The following is a 23,512-nucleotide window of genomic DNA, read 5'->3' as shown; positions in this document are numbered from 1 at the left end:
GAGCATCCTCCCTGTGTCTAGATGCCTCTCTGAAGATCTCATAGGATGGGGACACAACCTGTTGCAGTACTTGGTCACCCTCACAGTAACAGAGTGTTCTCTGATGTTCAGGAGGAGCCTTCTGTGTCCCAGTTTGTGCCCTTTGCTTCTGTTCCTATCACTGCTTACCACTGGAAAGACCCTGGCTGTGTTCTTTGTCACCCTCCCTTAAGGTGTTTCTGTACATTGATGAAAGCCCCTCTCAGTGCTCTCCAGGCTGAACTGTCCCAGCTCTCCAGCATTTCCTCATAAAAAGTGCTCCAGTCCCTTCATCATCCTTGCAGTCCTTCTTTGGCCTCTCTCCAGTGTGGCCACTTCCCACAGTGGGGATCCAAGCACCAGACACGATGCTGCAGCTGTGGCCTCACCAGGGCTGAGCAGAGGGCAGGGATCAGCCTGGTGCAGCTCAGGATCCCATTGTCCCTTTTTGCTGCAAGGGTGCTTTGGTGGCTCATGGTCAGCCTGTGCTCACCAGGCCCCCAGGGCCTTTTCTGGTGAGCTGCTTTCCAGCAGATGGTCCCTGACATGCACTGGTGCACAGGGCTGTTCATCCATGAGCTGCATTCTGTTGACACAGAAGGGACTAGCAAATAAATAATGACACTAGTGTGAACTAGCAAATAAAAACCTGGGCTTGGGCAGGACAGGAAATACACTGCTGTCTTGGGACATGAAGCAGGGGGCTGTCAAGGTACTGATGAGGAAGAACTTGTTTCAGAAACGCAACTCAATCCTTTCCATCACTGCGTAAAGCCTGGTGGGACACTTTTCCTGCCTGAGACTGGGAAACTGTGCTGGATCAGTGGTCTCTGTCTCCAGGATACTTCATCTTCATGCCCTCTCTGAGCCCAGGTCAGTGACATTTCCCTACCTTCCTTTGACCTTCAAATGACCTTCATTTTTCAGCTTTCCTCTCTGGAAAGGACACCCTTGGTTGTCATAGCTCTGATAGGGAGGTGAAAGCAGCCTTGTCAACTTCTGTTTTCAACTGTTTTTGCCTTAAGATACCTTGAAAAATGTTCAAATAAATCTTTCCACCAGCAGTTTATTTGCTTTTGCTCACAAGCCATATTTATCCACAAAAAAAAAGAAGTCAAACTTCCCAAACACTTGAAACACAAGAATGTGGGGCTGGCAGGGACTTCCAGACTTGCCAAATCCAATCCCTGCTGTTGCAGCAACACATCAAAATGCCGTTTCAGAGCTGGAGTGTGCTCTCTCCTAAAAGCTATTTGGATTTCTGCCTCCATGGTTCCTACAGGGTGGTTGCCCCAAACTCAATTGCTCTAATGGTTCTAAGGCCTCTACTAATTTCCAGCCTGGTTTATTCATGGCCGGTTTATATACATTTGTTCTCATGCCAGCACTATCCTTTGGCCGAAATAGCTCTCCTACTCCAGTGTGCTTACTCACCAGGCATATTTATAGAAAACCATCCCCAGGCTTTATCAATACAGCACAATTATTTGTTTTGCCTACTGTTCTGCAGAGGATAAAGGGCTCCTGACCGGTTCCTACACTTTTAACTCCTCTGGTCCTCACACCGTTGCAAGTCCTCTTTCAGCTTCCTCCCACCCTAAGTGAAGCATAGCATGCAATCTGAAAAGGCTTTTGTTCTCACTGAGATATGGGGTTTTGATGTGTGTCCTAAGAGAAATCTCATCCTGTCCCCAGGCCTTTCCCCCTCCTGGTGTGTTCCTGGAAGGAACAACAGTGTCTCAGTGAGCACCTCTCATAAAACCTTACAGAAAAAGAACTCCTGGATTAGCAACAGCCTCTGTCAACAGAAACAGGATGAGAAGCAATGGCAGGATAAACTGCAATTTATTTGAAAATATGCAAATCTGTTCATTAAATAATTCACATGAATTTTCACACATGAAGGTGAAAAAAACCCTTGGCAGCTTTGTATATCCCCTCTCCATCGAAGACATACTAGCGGCAGCTGCTGTTCTCTTTCATAATCAGACTCTTCCTTTTCTGTTCTCCACATTTCAATCTCCTTTTTCTACTCTATCACCTGATACATGGATTTCCAGAGTCCTCACATCATCACAACATCTTCCCCTCATTTCCCCCTTTTTTAATCTGCAGCCTGCCTAAAATTGTTTCCATCCTTGGTGCACCCTCTCTCAGGATCACCAGGAAATGAGATTCCGACATATCAGGGGCATTTGTACATCAGCAAAGAAAAGATAAAGACCCCACATCCTGAAGTCTGTTTCTGAGGCACTCTGCTCTTACTGAGCGAGGTATGTGATCCTTGTGCCTGGACAAGCTTCTTTTCTGGGGAGGCTCCCATCAGCTGCAGCTAAGTCTCACCCTGAATCCCGCCCTGCAGTGTTCCCAGCATTGTCAGGACCACATCCTAGTGGAGAAGGCAGGGCAGGGCATGAGCAAGAGCTGCACACTTTCCTTCACAAAAAGAATTGCTCCACTGAGATGAAGATGCAGGTCCTGAATCCCAACTGATGGGAGGAGACGCTCAGGGAATATTCAAAGCAAAACAGAAGATGAGCAGGTATTAATTTTGTAAGCAAAACATTTAAGGGAAATGGGGGTATGAGAAGTCACGGAGCTCTCCTTTCTGGGTGATGGGTATTAGAAAGGGATTCCCCTCAGAAACTCCACAACTCCTACCTTCAAGTCATTAAGGTGCTGGACTCAGAGGAAACATTCAATTTAATGCATAGATTAATTTTTCATCTTTTTTGCCCCAGTAATGAGTTTCTCAAGTCTCATGCAGTTAAGGCATGGGGAACTTCACTCTGACAAGAACACTCTCTGTACCTCTGTCCTTTTTTCTCAACAGTTTCCTACCGGTACCATATCCAGGGAGTTCCCACAGAGATGATAGGATTCTGGCAGAACAGGAGTCTATCCCAGAGCTATTTTCCCATGCTGTGAACATGTTTAAGATTAAAAAAAAAAAAAAAAAAAAAAGGGGGGGGGGGGGGGGCGGGGGGCAGGAATCAAAAAAAGGAAAATTAACAAAATGTCTATTCCAGATTGGGCTAGAACCAGAATAATAATCCTTCAAGACTGGTTTGGCACAGTCAAACTATTTCACTGCTGTCATTGACTGCTCTTCTTTTGCCTCAAACATTTCTGTTACCCTGGGGTTGCATTTCTAAGTAATCACTGAAAGAAGTCAGAGACCCCTAGTTTTACAATTTCAGAAGGTATTGGGACCAATTACTTTTAGAGTTGGGAAATCCATCAATCCCAACCATTCCTTAAGGCAAGTTTTTTGTTCTTGTTTTTTTGGGGTGGTTTTTTTTGTTCTTTTTTTTGGTTGAGGGAAAAATCATAAGATTTCCCAATCATTCCCAAACCCATCCCTTTGAGCCAGAGGATTTCACAGTGCTGTTTCCCTGTCTTCTGGCAGTGAAAGTCAACCAGGGTAATGAAATGGATAAGCAAAACAAGAGACAGTTCTGGGATCAGATGTCCATTGGCTGGGCTGCTCCAAATACCCCAGATTTGTTTCTTTATGAGGCCCTGTATAGCTAGGCTATTCCTCTGCTGGCACCTGGCTCCGACAATATGTTATTTTCATACTTAGATCACCACAGCACTGATAACCTCATGGGGAGTGGAGATAGATCTCTGTTTAGCAGATCTTCCTTCATTCTCAGCAGGTATTTTCCCATCTGCCCTTTTACCTGTCAGTTCTGATGGTGGAACATGACGTAAAGAGGGTCAGCCACTTTTCTTCTTTTCTTCTTTCTTCTCCTTTTCTTTTTTTCCTTCCTGGTTTCCTTGGGGATTTTGGGGAATTTTTTTTCTGTTGTTGTTTTGGGTTTTTTGGGGTTTTTTTTTTTGGTTGTAGGGTGGGTTTTTTGGTGCCATTTATAAAAAATTTTACAGAGTAAAGCAAGGCATGCTCCATAAATCAGACTGCAAGTTAGAGAGTCACACTGAGGAGTATGCAGCAGGATGAGGCACCAGCTGTTCTCTGCAGATGATAAAGCTGTAAATATTATGCTAGTTTAAGGAGGCAGACCCCAGCTCGAGGCACCCCATGCCTTTGCACACCCAGTATTTCACAAGAGGTTCTCCAAACTGTTTGAAGAGCCCCACCAGGGTGGGCTGCCAAGTCTGTGCCAGTCACCTGCATGGGTTTGCAAGGGCTGGGAACAGGTTCAGACCTTCCTGAAGGTCACAGCAATCAAATATCATGCCTGGATTCATTCAGTATGCAGCAGGGATCAGGAGCAGACTACGCTCTGCTTTTATAGGACCTTGAGTTGTTTGATGTAAGACCGCATGCAAATCACTGCCCAAGGATGTGTTTGTCATATAATTAATATTAGCTCCCACCCTGGGGCACACTTCTGTCAACACAGAATAAATATTCCCCATTAGGAGGAGTGTTGCTTGGGGAGATCAGGACTTGAAGCACTTGGATAGCTCTGTGCTAGCCATCAAGGATCACTTGCCTGGTACTCCAAAGCAACCAGTGAGCCAGAAGATTGCTCGTTTTTGTTTCCAAGAGTTTTTGGGTTGGTTTGTTTTTCTGGTTTGTTTGTACTCATTTGGGGTTTTTTGGCTTTCCTGGGTTTTTTAAATTATTTAACTCAGTTTTCCCTTTGGAAGTGGCCTCTCTCTTCCTCAAGACATGATGGGAAGCCCATCATCCAGAGATTTCCAGCACACTTATGGAAACATAGGAAAATGAAGGGGCTCAAAGCAAGTCTGGCTCTAAACCCACACATGAGTTCTGCAGTCTGGTGTTACAGTAAGAGACAGATATTTATATTTATATTTATTTTTAATAGGGTGGAGATAAATAGTGCATTCATTGGAAAATGTATATGGAGAGAGGGTGTAATGAATTTTCAGATTAAACTTGGCAAGTGTTTTCAAGCTAAAGAGGAGATGTTTAATCACATTTTCTTGCAGAGAAGGCTGAACACTGGGTTTCAGCACAATTTTTAAATGAAATGTCTCCATTTTTTTCAGCAATGTTGTGTTTGTCAGCCTGACAATGTGCCGAAGGGGGTTAGCAAGGAATCTCAATAACCAGTTGAAGCACTCTGGCACAGCCTCCGCTGAGTTTCTGAGCTTTAATACTTTCTGATCAAGAGAAATGCTGAATAGGCCAAGGAGCAGCAAGATTTGGCTCTGCTCAGCAGCATCTCCACCCACGTCACACTGGGCACCATCCCCTGCCTGAACCCCCAGCCACAGGCTGAAAAGCCAGAGGGACACACCATGGCCCTGCAGGGATGAGACAGGCTGTGGATACACACAGGCTGCTGCACTGGGTGCAGGAATCTTGCTTTTTGGTGGTGGTGGCACCACTCAGATTGGTGACCTCCCTGTCCCCAGCTTCTCCCCTTTTCCAAGGCTTTGGTTGCAATTGCATTGTGAGGCTTCCAAGAGCTGGCATCTTCTGATGGCAGCAAACACAGAATAATTTGCTGGTGCTCAAACAGAGGCTGCCAAGGTAGCACAGATGAAAAAGCATTTCATAAAGAAAAAGAAAAATCACAAGCAAAAAAATTAAAACAAAACAAAAAAATCCTACATGCATTAAAAAAAAAAAAGAAAAAAAGATTATGCAAATGCTCTAGAGAAGATGAAAAATTAGGCATTCCAAACTAGCAAATAATTCAGTCTTCTCAGTCTCTCTTTTTTCTCTTTTCTTGCCTGCATGGGATCTGAAATTACATTTTACCACCTGCCTTTCTGAATTGTCCTTGTACCTTGCCTGCCAAGTTTCACCCCTGTAGGAGACACTGGCTCCTGGGGGATGAGTCATGACATGTTCACCTTGCCCAGTGTCCTCAGGGACAGGCATCTGCTCCAGCACTGCCTCTGTGCAGATGTGCATGGGGGGCTGCTGTGCCTCCCCTCTCAATTTCGGAGCACACAGATCAGTTTCTACCCACTCAGCAGGAGAGAGGGCATGTGAAGAGCAAGAAGCTTCTGGGATATTGCAGAGGGCACCAGGTGGAGGAGACTAAATCCTTCTAATGTTCTTGTTGGCAGAAAGGTCCTGTGGTGTGGTAGTGATAGTCACACCTTACTTGGCAAAGGAGAACCCACCCAGCTGCCTCCAGCCCAATGGGAGCAGCAGGAGACTCACCCCTGCAAAAAGCAGCACCCCCGTTTATCCACATATCCCATACAGAGCACTGAGTTTGCAAAGGCTGGGGAGAAGAAAGTTCATCTGCAAACTCCCATTTTGCAGAAGGGAGACGGGGTCTAGGGTAAAAGTAAAATGCCAAGCAGGGATATGCACAGCTTGCAGTGTACTGACCCAGCTTTTCTCTCCCCCTACAGCTGTGGCACTCCTGTCGTGGGGTGGCTTTGACAGAGTGGTCTGTCAGGGCCAGGAGGGAGGAGCAAACAGTTGTGTTGCTCTTGGCTGAGGTTTTTAACCCCCACACTTGCAGATGAACAGCCTCTTCTGACTCAGTGCCATTAACTCTGTCTGCAGCACCTGGAGTTACCTGGCTCAGCTGGCACACAGTGCCTTGGTGAGCCAGAGCAGTCTGCTGGGAGCCTGATGGAATTAATGCACACAAGGGACCAGGGAGCAGCAGGAACTAGAGCATGACACTCCAGGATCCTCACAGAAAATGTCCACTCACACCTGTCCCTTAGTAATATTTCAGAGTAACACTTAAAGAAGTTTAAATGACCTTCAGCACCTCTTGGTTGTCCACCACTTCCTGGCAGGAAACTCTGTTCCTTGCCATTATCATCAATGCCCAGCCCTGCCACAGCTTTGTCTCTGTGCATCCATTCGTCTTGACTCTACTCACAAAAATCCCTGGGATGCCAGGTCGCTCCTACACCGTGCAAAGCCACCTCCCTCAGCTCAGCAGCCCCCTTGGGAAGCCCAGCCTGGGCTCCCCCTTTTCAGCCTCTGCTCCTGCAAGGAGCAGACTTTGCACACCAACTGCTGTATGTGACTCTAGGAGGGTTTGTCTAGAAGATCTGCTGTGCTTACACACATGGTTTAGTGGTGAACACAGGAGTGCTGGGTTAACAGTTGAACTTGATCATCTCAAATGTCTTTTCCAACCTAAATGATCCTATGAGTTGATGATCCTGAGAAAACAATCCCATTTGTTGTACCACAGCTCTCTTGCACAAAGCAGAAGGAAAAGAAAATTTATGCTGAAAAATAGAGGGGAGTGCTCTCAGGAAGAGCTGATTTTGGCTGTCAAACTCTGTCCATAGCAAAATGTCAGAGGAATTGCTGTTAAAATTATTTAAGGGCAGTCTAGACAGCTCACAGTGGTTGTTCATGGCAAATGGTGGAAATGATGGGAAAACATCCCCTTTTTCTGAAGCCACATGACAACCCCAGCCAGTGAACTGACAGAAAGTATAGTGTCTGTAAATATATATGTATGAAACATGGAAATATGTACACACAACCCTGTGTTTAAGCCAGATCACCTAGAGTTCATCCTCTGCTTACAGCAGTGGTGCAGAGAGGGGAGGAAGAGCTGCTGGTGGCAGAGGAGGTGGTGAGGGAGTAGTTTACCCATATTGCTGGTCAGAGAAGTGTTCATGGATTACAGCCTGACAGCTTTGGTTGTACATCCTGAGGACTTCTGTATCACCCGGTACTTTGTCTTCTAGAACTTGCTAGTGACTGGAGCATTGTGAAAAATCTCAGTCTGTTTGTTTTATTTATAGTCCTTATTATTTCATGGCTGAACTTGGAGATGTGACCCCCCAGCAATTGAAAGGCCAGCAGACGAATCAATAGATCCAGCACCTGCTCAAAACCTCTTCATTTTGTGAGCTTTATCTCATCACTTCCAAATGTGCAGACTGGCTTTGCCAAAGGACAGAGAGGAGCGGGGTGGTGAGCAGTGCTAAGGAGAGGTGGAGCAGGGGCTGCTGTGGGGCCACACAGGTGCCAACCCAGAGGTGCCAGTGCATCCAGACTGGTGCAGCAGCAATTAACACCCAGCATAATTGCCAGACTCTTAATGAATCTGTGCATGGGTTACAGTATGGACCTTTGTCTTCTGCTGGTCTTGTCCCAGGCTTTATTTGGTGTTAGCTGTTCCTGCCATGGGTTGCAGGTCTTGCCATTTCCTCAACAATGACAAGTTTCAGGGAAGAGTAAGAAGAGGACAGAAGGAAGGCTGCAGAAATCTCCTTGTTGCAATTCCCTTTCATTATGAGAGGTAACCTTCTAAATGCATCATTGATACTGTATTTATGTCTGCCTTAGCTGTAGATGCTCAGTTTGACACCATTAAAAACCTAATTTGCTTTCCCATTTTCCACTAGTTTTCAGTCTTCTCTGCTGGTGCTCCTGGGTGACCAGGCTTCTGTAAGCATGTGTGAAAATCCAGCAGCCAAACAGCCCAGATAATAAGCAGGGAAAAGTTTACAGCTTGCAAGTTCTTCGGGTACAGTAGGCTGTATCTGTTCTATGTCAGCGCACACGGCCCCCAGGAAAGTGCTGCACCGCTGTGCTTCAGAGGCAGCCTGTGACACAGAGGGTATGGTACAGCAGCTGGGGGACGAATTAAATAAAACACTCAACTGAATGCATCCCAGGGCAGTTCCCCCATTGCAGGGGATGAGGCACGTCCTACACAAAGCAGGTCCCAAGGATCATTCCAGAGCTTGAGACTGCACCCTTGAAGGAGATGCAACATGGATTTCCTGCTTCTAGCTTCCCAGTGGACCGTCCTGCACACTGTGCTGAAACTTTGCTTCACGTCCTTCAATGCATACAGACATGCCTTCAGTTGCTGAGGTTGCTAGGTATTCTATTCATCATCACTCTGCAGCAGCATGCAAAAGTAATAGTGTTACAGCCGTGAGACCAGATCACGGTTTTCAAACTGGGGGCCTGGGCTGTGTTACTGCTACAGAGAAGAAATGCAGCACCCCCACAAGCCACAGGTGTTACACAGAGGCCGCCAGCCCGCTGATTCCTGGCCTGCAGACGGGCCCAGCATCCTCGCAGGTGGAGCCGAGGGCTGTGTGAGCGCAGCGAGCCCGGCAGCCCGGCGGGGCTCCCGCAGAGCTCGGCGGCAGCACCGACACGGAGCCGGCTCCTCCCTGCGGCACTCGCGGGGCAGCGACACACCTCGGCGCTGCCTGCCGAGCTGCCCGCTCCCATCTGGAGATGCAAATCTCCAGCCTTGTTCTCTGTTCTGGAGAAGGTGAAATGTGGTGCTGGCCTCATCTGACTGACAGGAAAGAAAGCCCAGCGTCCTGAATGAAAGGGATGGGAATGTTACCAGGTAATTAAAACCAGACCAGCAAAAAACAGAAGTTGTGGTGCTGCCTCCTGTTCTCAGCTTCTTCTGGTTTACCCCATCTCTCCCCATCCTAGCTTTAATTTTAACTAGCCTCCCATTCCTGTCCCTTTCTCCCCTGCTCTGCAAACCCACTGCTGATTTCTCTTTTTTCTGTCTGTACCCTGGGTAATTTCCAGCCTTGATCACTTTCTCAAAGCCCTGCAGGACCTCTGTGGGTGCATGTTTTCAAACCCCAACAGTGCAATGGAGAGCCACGGAGAGCCTGAAGGAGGGATGTTGTTGCTAGCTTTGGTGTTGGTGTCTTGGGGAGAAAGCAAAGCCGTGCCAGGGACTCAGAGCAGATGTGCAAGGCAAGACTTCTTGCTACATGCAGGGTGAAGGGCAGAAGAACGGCTGGGAATGACATCCCAGAGCACACAGGTTTTCTCCAGACTCCTCATGCAGCTGATGTCCATGCTGCTCATGTGTGCTCTTAGCCCCTTCCAAAGCTGGGACTTGCATTGTCCTGTGCCCATCAAACCAGCTCTGGAGGTAAAGTTAATGGATACAAGTGAAGAGGTTATCTGAGCCAGGTTACCTGTCAAGGCAAAGAATTAACTCGAATCACTCACTGTAGTCCTTCCCTCAAGGAAACAGCTGCTGAGGATGCTGGTGGGATTTGTGACATCCACCACTACATCGTTTCCTCTTGAGGTTTCTTGAACTCTTGGGTTTTGTGTCACACTCTGTGACAAAAGCATTTTTCTGCCATCTTTCCCCAGAGATTGTCAGTGTTCTGAGATGGGGGAACTATCTAATTTCACCCCATGCAGACAGCTTTCCTTGAGCTATTTCCCACTGTGAGCTCCTTGTGGAGCCAGTGCGCACAAGGTGCCTCATCCCCCTTTGCCAGCTCTGCTCCCAGAATACAGCACAGGAGCAGTGATCCCTGAGTCACTTTGCCAGCCTGTTCCTGGAAAGTAGACAGGAAAGACAAAGAGACAATTATTAGAAACTCAAGCCCCTGGAAGTGTTGTTTGGGTTTTTCATTCTTTTCACCACAGGATCCACCTAGATCTATGATTTTCAGCTTATTATGCAATGATGCACAGATATAAAAATACAAATGCTTCTTTACATACAGGGATCAGAAGAACTCAAAACTATCAGAACAATTTTATGAAGTGAGATGAAAGCTCAGCTGTCTCAACATCCTCATAAAAGTGCATGTGTAAGGAAGGCATAATACCATGTCACACAGGTAAGATGCATCCTTCCCATACCCTTCCCAATATTAGGCAATTATAGGCTTGATCCTCATTGGATTTCTCTTTTGTGAATTCATTCAGTCTCACCTTGGACCCAGATAAACTTTTAGCAGCAATAGCACCCTCTGGCAAGGAGCTGCCCAGGTAAATGAAGACCATAACCTCTGATTTGGTTTGAATCCATTCTGTGCAGTTTTCTTTGATGCACTGCAGCTTTTGAGCTGTAGAAGATGTGCAGACAGAGCCCAGGTCTGAAGATTTTGCTCTTTTAACCTCGTGCAAGGTTTGTTGTTTCTGCTCTGTGCAGAGCCCAGCGCATTAGAGACCTGAGGCCATTCCCATAATACATCCAGAGTAAAATGCTCTGCCTTTGTTCCTGCTCGCTGCAATAGACCCCATCTCTGCTGCTCATTGTTTTAAGACTTTTCTATTAATAGCAGAAACAGACATGCCATTTCAATAATTCTATTCAAATTAATGCCTTTCATTATACTCCAAACACAACATCAAAGGCTTAGATTGCACCCTGGCCCTTTGTGAGACAGAAAGAGTTCTGGTATAAAGATTTCCATCAGAATAGACGTTTGATGGGAGAAAGCTTTTTTGTCCATCAGGAAAGATAAGTTTCTTAATGGGATTAGAGGCTTTGGTTCTTGTGGATGACTGACTGCAGCAGCCTAGGAGGTCCTTTCCACTGGCAAATTTTGTCCCACAACTCACTGCAAGTGAGATATTTCACACAGGTAATATTTTATTTTTACTCTGTTTTTTGTCTGTGAGAGAAAGGTCTATTTTCCCAGGTCCTGGTGCTGGCTGCCAAGACATGGGGACTGTGGTGTGCCTTGGAGAGAGCTGGGACTGCACAGCTCTGACTGCCAGGATAAGCTCAGAGACAACAGTGTCTGCAAGTTTCCCTTTGCAGGCTCTGCCAGATACCCTTCCTCACTAGCAGACACAGCTAGTGAAGAAAGAGGGACAAGAACAAGCACAGTGGAGGGATTCCTCTCCTGGGGTGTTGGAGATTCAGGTTGTAGGGCTGTATTTACCTGTACTCTGGCCATGACCCTTTGCCTTCCAGCAAGAGGGATTTGGGATCGCTCACCTGGTCCCTCCACCCCTTGGATTAGGTGTGTAGAGGGAGGGGTGGTTTGGTAGCTGTGTGTGCATCCTCCTGGATCACCTTCAAGTGAGAAGCCATCCACATCAGGCTAGTCCTGCAGAGAGTGTAAAATATAGGAAATTGAGGCCTCAGAATATGGCTAGGGCTGGATCTTGTCCTGTTGTGGCACCACTCTGCAGTCTCTTTCACCCTCTCAGACTCCATCCTCTAGACACATCCATCATTGACCCAAGGTCTCACACCCACGGCCCTGTACTCTGCAAAACAGGCTGGATGTACTCCACCTCAGCCAGGACTGATCCCTGGGAATGCTGACACCTCTGTGGGCTTATGCTTCTCTGTGCATATGTTTTCATATGCAAATAAGCACTAAATATCCTTGTAAGTCAATGAAGAAACTATATCTCTGTTCATTGCAGGGAATGGGCTCACACATTCCTGGTATGTAGTAAATTTTGGTTTTCCTGTTTTGCTGTTTTCTCTTCATCAGGAACCTTTGATTGGATTGCTCTTTGTCTTTTGGTCTATAAAGGCTCTTAATGAAGCCCTATTAGTGAACTAAACAGAAACATTTCCTCCTTAAAGGACTTCATTATGCAATTGTAGCTGAGCAGAACCACTGAAATGTCTCTTCATGTTCCTGGTTAAGAAGTCCAGTCTGTGTTTGAACTGCAAATGGGCTACATTGTCATCCCCTCTGGCCAGTGATAACTTGGAGGTCTGAGCTTTACCTGACTACTGCCATCAGGAGATGTTCTCTCACCTCATGTAGCCCAATTTTACCCCATTTTGGATCCACCTGTGGCTCCAGATGGCATGTCAACCCAATATATGAGCAGGGCTGGAAACCACTGCTTCCTTCATTGTTTGTTTTAGTGGTTAATTGGTTTCACAGTGAAAAACCTGTGCTTTCCCTCTCAATTGAATTTTCTCTGCCTCAATTGAATTCTAGCTGCTAGTTCTGACTGGTGCCATCCTTTGCTGGATTAAAGAAATGGTACTTATTCCTCATTGTCAAGGTTTAACCCCAGAGAGCAGCTAGACCCCACACAGCCACTCGCTCACTCCCTCTGGGTAGGGATGGAGTAGAGAATCAGAGGAGTTAAAGTGAGAAAACTCATGGATTGAGATGAAAACAGCCTAATAGGTAAACCAAACAAGGAATTCAAGCATCCATTGGCAGGCAGATGGTCAGCCTTCCCCAGGAAATGAAGGCTCCATCTCACCTCATGGTTACTTGGGAAGACAACTTCCACCATTCCAAATGTTCCCCCTTGCCTAGATCTTCCCCCAGATTTATATACTGAGCATGTTGCCATATGGTACGGAATGTCCTTGTGGTCAGTTGAGGTCAGCTTCCCATCTGTGTCCCCTCCCAGCCTCCAGCCCCCTCACTGGTGGGGTGTCGTGAGAAGCAGAAAAGGCCTTGACTCCGTGCAAGATCTGCTCAGCAATAAATAAAACATTCCTGTGTTATCAACACTCTTCATCACAAATCCAGATCCCAGCCCCATAATAGTTACTGCGGAAAATATTAACTCTATCCCTGTCAAACACAGCACACTCATGAAGTTGTTTACACAATTTATTTCTCCCACCTCTCTATTGCTTTTTTGATCAGTTACTTTGGGCAAATTGCCTTCATGTGACAAACCTCCAGTCTCGTTGTCCCAAAACCTTTCAAAAATGTGGAAGCAGAGTCAGGGTCCAGCTTTGTCTTGGACCCACCCCAGGAACTCCACTCACAGCCCTGGATTTCAGCCTGCAGCCGTCTGCAGCTCTGCCATCAAACAAGGAAAAAACATCCTTTCTTTTCTTTTCTTACTTTTTTTTTCAGCTAGAGAACTATTTAACACCATCACTAAGCAAAGCTCACTAAAAAGACTACTGAAATAGTAGAAACATTCACCTGCTTTACAGAGTATTAAATGTGGCCTTTGCTGGTGGATCCTGAAGAAACTGACCTTTCATTTTATAATTTTCTTAATTTGAAGAAGACAAATTGAAAGCAAGGTGTTTCATGTTTGGTTTCTGGTTCATTTATTTTATTTTTTCCCTGGATATCTTCCCATGGATTGTCATGAAACATTCAAGCAACCACAGAAGTGAAGTTGAATAGTGCATTTTAAAGAACAAACATTGTCCCTGATGCCTAAAATGGCAGACTGTTTGCTACACTCTAACTCATACTGCTGTGTGTGAGAGAGACATTTTATCAGTGAGAAAACACAGCTGTTTGTAGCCTTGAGAATCAGAGAATCCAAAACACCAAACAACAGTGAGGAGAGCAAAGTTCTACCCCACCAATTTCTGCATTCTTCACATAATACTTGTGACTACCACAGCACATCCTCAACCTCCACTTTAAGATGAGTAAGGGACACCCTGCCAAGCCTTGTTATCCACTCACTTTTTGCACTTTTTTACCAGTGTGGTTACATTTCCTCCACCTACCACTGGATTTTCAGCCATGGTTTCCCAGCAAATCAAAGTCCCATTCGTTTCCCTGGACCATTTTTCAATGCTCAGACCCATAGGCCATGATCCAATTGCCTCTTAATTTTCCCTTGGATAAATAGCATAAGTGAATTCCTCACTAGAAGACAACCTTCCCCAACATCAAGTCGTCGTGGCAGCAGTTTTCTTATCCTCTCCTAATTAACTAAATGTCTTTTTGGAAGGCAGTAACACAGAATTGGACATGATATCAATAAGAAGACAGCAGCAATCTCTGAGTTCCTGCCTACTGTCTTGCTGCTGAAAGATTCAAAGATACCATTCAATCACTTTCTTACAGCAGTGAACTGAGTATCTATTATGAGCATTTCAAGAATGACTGCCTCTTGAGGTACAGCTCCCTGCCTTAATTTCAAGTTTGCTGGCCTGGGTGTGGAATTTCTCAGGGCTTGCAGTAGAAGAATGCTTATTACGAGGAGTAGCAGTGATGTCCAAGGAAGGAGCACCTCGTGTGAGCTTAATATTACACCCTGAATATGGTGTAAGCCAGCTCTGAGCTGGTACAAAATCACCCCCCCTAACAAACCACAGCTAAATACTTCTCAATGGACCTGTCCAACTGACACCAATTTTAGATCTCAGGTCTGTCACTCAGTAAGGTGACCTGTATATTCTGTATTATTTTTGCCAAAAGAGTGTGTTATTAATGTCACTTGATGCTGATTGATCAGAGGAAACTGCCACTGGCTTTGTCCTTCCTACATTTATCTGGAATTGGTGGTTCCCAAACCTCTGGATTGTTGGATTCCTCTCACATGTCAAGGTTTCTTATCAAACCCACAATCAAGAATGTGAAGAGTATGATTTTCCTCCCACTTTAGGCAGATGTCTGGTCTAAACAGATACTTTGGGCTTCACTAAAACCAGTGGAGAAAATGAGGTGTCTCCAGAGAATGAGGTGATACACTGCTAGGAGATGCTCCTATGAGGATGGGACGAACTGCTCCTTGGCATGTCTCTTGGTGGGTTGCTAGACAGCTGCCATAGCTCAGAGACACAGCCTTCAGCTGTCTAAATTTGAATAATCCACTCCCCACCCTTCACGTTAATCTGACAATGTCCTGGCTCTGAACCCTTGTAGCCCAGCTTAGTGTAGTCCTATTCCAGCCTGCAATACCCAGACTAATGTCATACCTGGCCTGCAGCATAAAGATCACACTGCACTCTCATCTGCTTCAATGGGCTCTCTCCGAGCCCATCAAAGAGACCCAGCCCTGCACTTTACCAGGCACCTGCCTCTGCGGTATTTCATGAGTTAAACCAGATTCTGATCAGCAGCAGATGCTGCACCTCACTCTTGCTGTGATCAGCATCTGGCAGAGAAAAAATGGCTTGAACTAGACTTTGGAAAAATTGATTGCTGAAATTTAAGTGACAGAATAATAATTATTATAATTGCAATAATTGCAATAATTGATAGTAATGGTTCCTCTTTGCATGCCCTGGGGAACTTGTATCACAAGCCAGCTCTGCGAGGTGCTCTATAAACACACAACAAGGAGAATTTCCTGGAAGCAGGAGCACAAAAGCATGCATGGTTCCTGTTGTTACTCTTTGTATCAGGTCTTCGTGCTGCCAGAAGCGGGAAGCAAGAGTAAGAGATCCTTCAGGCTGCCCAGTTTTGGTTCACATGATAACCTCACTTTCCTAAAGCAAGGTGTGAAACAATAGGAAGCAGTGGAAATTTAGGGTCAATGCATGAAAACCAGTTTCAGGCAGTGGTATCAGGGAACGGCCAAATGGGCATTGCCTGTACGGGGGCAAACATCACAGCAAAACAAACATGGTGAGGGGAATTCACAAACACACAAAGTGGCTGGTTTGGGAGTACCTTGGCTGGGGCATGCCAGGACTGAGAGATAATGGCAGGTGGGAATCCACTGCCCAGCTCCAGGAAGGGATTGACAGGGAGGGACCAGCTTCAGCAGCCTTTCCATAGGTGCACCTTCAAGACAAAAGCGGTGGGGAAAGGTGTTCAGCGCTGCTTCTGTGTTCTCAAAGGCCATCTAGAGAGGGGAAAGGAAAGGACTTTATGGCAATTTTTCCTTTAGATATATTTTCAACCTAAACAGAGGTTTCTGATGTGCTGCTCTTAAGTAGTCATGTCTTAGAAACATGGTGGAGAAAGGGCCGTGGATATTAAGGGAATTTAAAGCAGACAGTGCAATTATGGTAATTGGTTTTGACCTCCTGAAGGACCTGATCCATGGAATTACAGCAGTCCTGCATGGCACTCATGACTGGGCACTGACATGGGATGTGCATTTCAGAAAGCCATCCAGTCTTGACTTCAGAACCTTGAGTGATGGATAACTTTTCCATTCTTGGAAATTGCTCCAATGGTTAATTGCTCAGCCTATTAAAAAAAAAAAAAAAAAAAAAAAGCTGCACCTTATATCCACCTTTAATTTTTCCATCTTCAGCTTCCAGACATTGAATCTCATTTTGCTTTGTCTGCTCAATTAAAGAGGATTGTAATATCAAATACCATCTTCCTCTATAGATACCTATAGGTCAAATTACTTCTTACCCTTCTCTCTGGTGGGCTAAATAGGATAAATTTCTTCACATTAATTTCCAAGTTTTCTTTTTTCCCTTGGCTTCCCATCATTTTTACAGCTCTTTTTTTCAATCATTCAGTTTTAAACATCTTTCCAAAAGCTGAACACCGAACTTACAATGTTCAAACAAAGATGTGGCCATGTCTTATACGCCAAGAAATTGTGGGCCTGCTCCAAGAGCGCCACGTCTCCCCTGTCCTGAGGAGCTGAGAACAGGGCACAGAGCTCCCTGTGACACAGGGCTCGGCAGAGGGTCAGGATCACCTCCCTGACCTGCTGCCAGTGCTCTTCCTAAGGCACCCCGAAGAACCATTGGCCTTCCAGCAGGGAACACTGCTGGCTATGGGGAGGGTTCTTGTCCACCAGGACCCTCAGCTCCTTCTCCTCAGCTCTCAGTTTCTCAGCAGGGCATCTGCCAGACTGTGAACAGGCTCATTGCTCCCCAAGGGCAGGACCTGCAGGGAACTTCAGAGCGTTCAGCTTTGCTGACCTTCAAGCAGTTCTTCTCTACCTTTCCCTCTGGCCTGTCAAGGTCCTTCTGAAGGATCTCACAGCACCCAGGGGTAAAGAACAGCACCCTTGTGGAGATGCCAGGGAATAAACCCAGGATCTCGTGTTGAAAGAACGGGGTTTTTTCTATTTTAAAAAACACAGGGATTTTTCTTCTATCTGAAAAAGGCTTATGATTACCTAAGAGATCCCATGGTGAAAGAATGAACATGAACTAACATGTTTCTAAAAAACCCATAAACTTTAAAAGTAAACAAAAAGAGTAAATGAAAGATACAGAAACCTATTAAAATCTGAAAAATATACAAAGAAGTATTTTTTCTCTCCCCAATACACTTTCCAGGGGGATGACTGGGCCAATTAAAGTGGGAATATTCATCTGGGCTCCACAGTTTTGCCCTTATTTTAAAATTCCTCCCTGTGCTAAGATGGTACCATACTCTGTCCTGTGGATCTTTGGTTTCATAGGATGCTGAGAAATCTGGTGCCAGGTGAATAACTCAGAGCCTCCCAGCCCTACAAAAATCTGGTCAGATTCTTGAACAGACAGCCCGTGGGGACGAGCATGAATGCAGCAGACACAGAAATCTATGAGTTCTTAGCCTGCCAAAACCTGAGAAAGAGTTAATTCAGCAAATAGGATAAAGGGCGCTTCTGGACATAATTTACTTGGATTTTTCTAAAGGCTTTTTGGTGGAGCTCCTCACAGGAGACTCTTAAGGAAAATAAATATCTGCGGGGTAAGGGACAGCATCCTGTTGTGGGTCAAAAACTGCTCAAGCAACGGGATACAAAGGGTAGGAGTGAATAAATGATCCTTGGAGCAGGGGGAGGTTAAATGGGAAAGACTCAAGGGACTAGCTTTGGGAGGGGCATGACTGAAAATATTTATTAATGGTTTGGAGAAGCAAGAGGACAGAGCAAGAGGTGAGATCTATCCAGGTGGCATCATACTGTGTAGGATTTTATTTGTTAATAGAAGAAGGAAAGGAATTGATTAACGGACAGAACTATGAGGGATTGTGAGAAGTCCTAAAAAGATTTTTTCAAACTGGGAGATGAATAAGCTGGAGGATTGTGAGATAAATGCAAAACTGTGCAGTTGTGGAAGCCTGTCTGTGCTTCACAAGGGCTCTGCAGGGATGGGCTGGAGTTTAGCAGAGTTCTTTTAGGACAAGCCCACTGACACGGCATCAGGAAAAACGAAATAACTAGCATCTGCTAGAGCTGAGAAAAGACAAGTTAAAAGCAATCCCCCAAATTTTAATTCCCAAGCTGCTAGGCAAAGATCTTAACCCAGTTCCAGGAATGAGTCTCTCGTCATCATGTCACCAGAAGTGGGAGAGAAAAGAGGAAGTGAAACATCTGGAGGTGTAAAAAAATGCAGTTGTAAAAATATTCCTGCTATTCTGTATCCCTCGTAAGATTGTGAGATGAGCAAATGTGAGAAAACCATGGTTGTTGGGTGCCTTGTGTCACCTCAGGCATGAGAGTTCAACAAGGGCTATCAGGGTGAGCACAGTTCTGCCTCCAGCTTGCACAAATCATGGGGAAAGTGATCCGAGACAGGACTCATGAAACCCTTAGACATCTCAGAGCATCTGCTCTGGGGACAAAGGAGAACTGCAACACTCCCTTTGCTGGAGTCACAGATATCCAGTGATTTCAGGAGTTTATTGTTCAAGGGGCTTTCATAGATCTGGTGAGGTGACCCTGGTGGCCTGAACACCATGGTAATGCTCAGAGCGTGAAACAGGAGTCTTATGGCTGGTGAGGAAGAAGGTTGCAGAGTTAGAAAACAATTAGAGAACCTGGAGGATGTGTCATCAGGTGGCTCTAAATGGTGCACATGGTGTTGTCTCCTGGCCCTGGTGGTTCCTAGCGAGGTCCGAGTGCTGGCATTCTTGGGCTGGAGTTTGGCATGACAAAATGTGTGTTTTGCTGCTGCCTGTTCTAGTCTCATGCCAGAGGGCCAGCCTGCCCCATCAGCAAACTGGTAACCCTTCTGCTAAGAGGAATTGTTCCTGTGTTGACCAGAGAATGCCCACCAAGTCCAAGTTCCTCTCACTGAAAGGCACAGAGCAGTAGCTTCAAAGTTTGCAGCAGCATGAAATCCTGGGCTGTGCTGGTATTTTGTCTACAAATAGGGCCAATGGAATAAAAATGTTCCTGGATTTCTTTCCTCTGCTCATCTTTCCTAAACTAAGTTTTTCATTGTTTTACATTTTGGGCTCTGCACCACCTGGAAGAAAAACAGTATTTCTTGTGAGTGTCCAAGCTCTTGTGAATATGTACTGCCTTTTCCTGTGCCTTCTGTCAGGTATGCTTTCTGCTGCCGTTCATCATCCTTCACATTTTGCAGTTAGCTCAAGTATCTGCTGAGAGGAACCAGCAAAGACGTTCCCTATTGCTATCTAGGCTGAAGATATGAGGGTGCCTGTGTGGTCTCGAGCCTGGAACCTGATTTCCAGCCAGCACATCACAAGCAGCAAACAACAACCTCACCTTGGCCTGCCGTGCTGCTCTCCATCCACAGGCATGGCTGTCAAGACTCGTTCCTTCAAAATGGCTTCAAAGCATGCTGTTAGAGAGCTCCTCAGACCACGTCACCCTTCACCACCACACACACTGGGAGGTCGTTTGCTGTTGTAGCTGAGCTGACTTTGAAATAAAGCCTCTCAATGCAGTGAATTTCCAGCTGTCAAATGGCCGCCTCTGGGGCAACACGGAAACCTTCTAATTCAAGTGTGTGTGTGATTGCTGCAGCATCTCAGCACTTGGCAGTGTTTATGCCCACAGTGCCCTTGAAAGGTGGACAAGTGCAGCTGAGCTCCTTTTAACGATGGGGAATTCAGCCTCCCTGAACCCAAAACTGCTTTGCTCACAGGCATTAACAAAACTCCTGGTGAAGGACACTTGAAAGCAAGCCTTACCTTTTCTTACTTCTTAAACTGTTGTTCACCTGAACTCTTCACAAGCTTTAAAGTCCTTTAAATCTGCTGATAAAAAAATATTCCATCTGCTGCACCATCAGAAAACATGTAAGTCACCCTTGCATTTTGTTTCTTGCCTACTTTCCCCATGACAAAAATCTGTCCAGAGTGGAGGATGAGGAGTATTTTCACCCAACTACATCATGAGCATGTTGGCAATCAATTTTAGGCAGGTAGTTTATATCCTCAGTGATACACAGAGTTCTTTCAGCTCCTTTAAAAAGTTGCACGAGTTTTATTCTTTATCCTCAGAAAGCCAGAAGAAACCATTTCCTTCATGACACACTGCTGTCAGGAGTGGCTTTCTGGGTTTAGCTGCATGATGTGATAACTGGAAACAAGCAAAAACAAGATTATTGAAGCCATAGTCCCCACTCTTCAAATGTGCTGTCAGGGACTGGGGCTTTCTAAACTACTTTGTCTCCCAAGTCTCCTGATTTCAGGAGTCTGCACAAATTCTGTTGGGTTTTTTGGACGTGACCTTTAACACCCAGGCTCAGCCCTCACAGCCTCTCACATTATACTGACCTTTTGGCCATGGTAGAGATGCTTTAAAACCTTGACAGAAATTCAGAAATCCTGGGGCCAGATGGGAACTTTTGGATGTGTTCTTCAAACCGGCAGTATAACACGTACAACAGAGTTTCATCCAATTATGCCAGCACGGAGCCTAGGAACATGTGATCATTGCAGCTGGTTGAAAAAATACTAATTACTTTTCAGAGGATATACACATTATATATCAAATATATATGCTAACATATGCAAATTTTCTTATGTGCAAAAAATAAAAGTCTAGGGGGGTTCAGGATGTTTTTGCTGTCAGTGTGCCTGTCAGTTTGGAGCATTAAGAAAATGTTCCTGAAATAAAAGACATCTTTTCCTTCCTGGTGAAATTCCTGAAAACAGTATCTAAGAAAAGGCTCATTTTGTTTAAAAAAAGAAAATGTGAAGCAACTCCAGCTGCTTTTCTACTCTGTGACCTTGAGGGAGCAGTTCATGTGTCTGGTGGAGGTTTTCCAGCCCCTGAGGAGACATCCAGGAGATCCCACCTGGCCTTTCAAGGGTGCAAGAGGCTGTCTTCTATTGTATCCACCAGCCCTGTGCAAATGTTTAGGGTCCTTTGGGGTGTCCCCGAGGGCACCCGAGGCTGTGCCTTCTGCTGCAATAAGACATGTATACACATTACAACAGAAAGTGCAGAGCAGTTGGGGAGCTGCACTCTAAAGAGAGACTTGCTGATGAATGCCTGCATCCCGGGCTCACAAATAATCTGGAGACAGTCATTTTAATTCCCGTGGCACCTTCCATCCTCAGCCACGCTGCTCCCCACAAGTCATCTGGATGACAGTCTCTGCATGAACCGCATCAGCACTTAGCTCTGAGCCCATCACAGCCTCCGAGCGAGCACATTTGCACAGAACCTGCTTTTCCCCCCCGGGCAGCCAGGGGACAGGGCGCTGCAGGGTGCCACTCTCCCGCCTAAAACTGCTGCACAACAGAGCTGGCAGATGACTGCAGTTTCAAGCACAGGCAGGGAAGCAGGCACCTCCAGCTTTTCTTACCCCTCTTGTTGAAGGAGGCTGCTTCCACCCCTTCCCTGAGTGTGACGCATCCAACAGAGTCCTTGCCTGTCTTTGTGACCCTTTTTTCCACAAACCTCTGGAAGATGTGAGAGCCTCCCATCCTATCCAGTCTCATCCCATGACCTTAATGCAAATTGTTTGAGACTAAGGACATAATAGGAAAGAAGCTGGGAACTGAGCCATGCCATAAGGATAAGTGACTTGTCAGGTTACTGCAGTTCTATCTTGTCCTTTACACAGGGAACACCCTCAGGATACGGAGACAGGGCTGCCAGCGTGTGCATGGGAGGGACACCAGAGAGGTGCTGGGAACATGGTGGGCTGCCAACACTCTCTCCAGAGGCCAAGAGAAGGAGTCATTCTCTATGGAGGACATGATGGGAAGCCCAGGACAAAGGTGACCCGCCTCCCCTGGAGCCGATATCCTTGGGAGGAATTGTGTCCCATAATAGACTGATGACACCCCCATGATGTCCTTGGCTCAGTCATCAGTATCCAGAAGAAACATCACACTTACAATGTTAGGTCTTCCCTGCAGTATGAAATGGGGTGGAGGGGGATTGGAAAAATTTGCTGGTAGTGCTCCTTCTACCTGTCTTTGTTATGGAAACCTAGAGCAACATTTTAAGGGAGCAGCAGGTCAACATTCCCCAGGCTAAATCCTCAAACACCAAAGGCTGCAGTGGTACACAAAGGGTTGGTGGTGTGGCCAGAGATAGGAGTCAGGAGAGCACCTCAGATGCCTGAATGAGAAGCCAGAGTTGTCGCATTTTGGCTGTAACTGAGGGCTCAGGGCTATGACTGGCATTATTTGTCTCTGTTACCTCAAGACAAAAGGGTTAGCTCTCCCAGACAGAGCACAAGTCCTTTCTCTTTTATTTCTAACCTCTTACTCAGACAAAAATCTCTTGGATCCTCTCCCTGGCTGCACAGCTTTGTCACTTCAAGCAACCAAGAGGACTGATTTCTGATTTACAGTCAGCTCTGCCTGAAAGGGTCCTGGAATAGGGGTGAGGTGCTGAAAAAATGTCCTCTCCCAGCTGCTCTCTGGCACAATCTTTCCTTCACAAGGCATCCAGTGAGATGCCTTCAGGGAGGGGTGCATTGTGATGTTTGCAGAGGGCTCAAGGTCATGAATGGACATGGCCCTCAACAGGAGAGGTGATGAGGTACGTGACTCTGCCTAAACTTCTCTGATGCTGTCCCTAGCATGTAGAACACCTCCCTACTTTCAGGACCATAGGGATTTTTCATGCATTCAGGTTTTCTGGGCTCCATTTTGTATGTGCAATATCCTAGTGCTGAAGCAGACCACTCAGCTCCTTATTCCATCTCATGTTTTCTGAGTTTTAGACCCCTGGAGATTGCCTTCAGTATTGCAATGCTCACATCTCAGTGAGTCCCACAGCCCACATGCTCCCAAAAATGTGGGCTTCGGTGTGCCACACTGATTTCTTCCAGGAAAGTGTCTGGCCAGAAACACATATCATTATGGACATAGTGACACTTCTCATTGCAGACCCCAGGAACATCTCTTCTACAGCTTTTTTTTTTTTTTTTTTTCCTGGCTTGTAATGCTGCTGGATGACATTATTTTGATTAATAACTTATTCTGCCATGCTGGAGCCTATGGGCCACAGACTCCTCCAGCAGAGAGAGGCTCAGAGCTGATGGCAGGTGTCAGC

Source organism: Prinia subflava, chromosome Z (assembly GCF_021018805.1).
Source record: "Prinia subflava isolate CZ2003 ecotype Zambia chromosome Z, Cam_Psub_1.2, whole genome shotgun sequence".
Lineage (NCBI taxonomy): Eukaryota > Metazoa > Chordata > Aves > Passeriformes > Cisticolidae > Prinia > Prinia subflava.
This window is presented reverse-complemented; position numbering follows the sequence as displayed.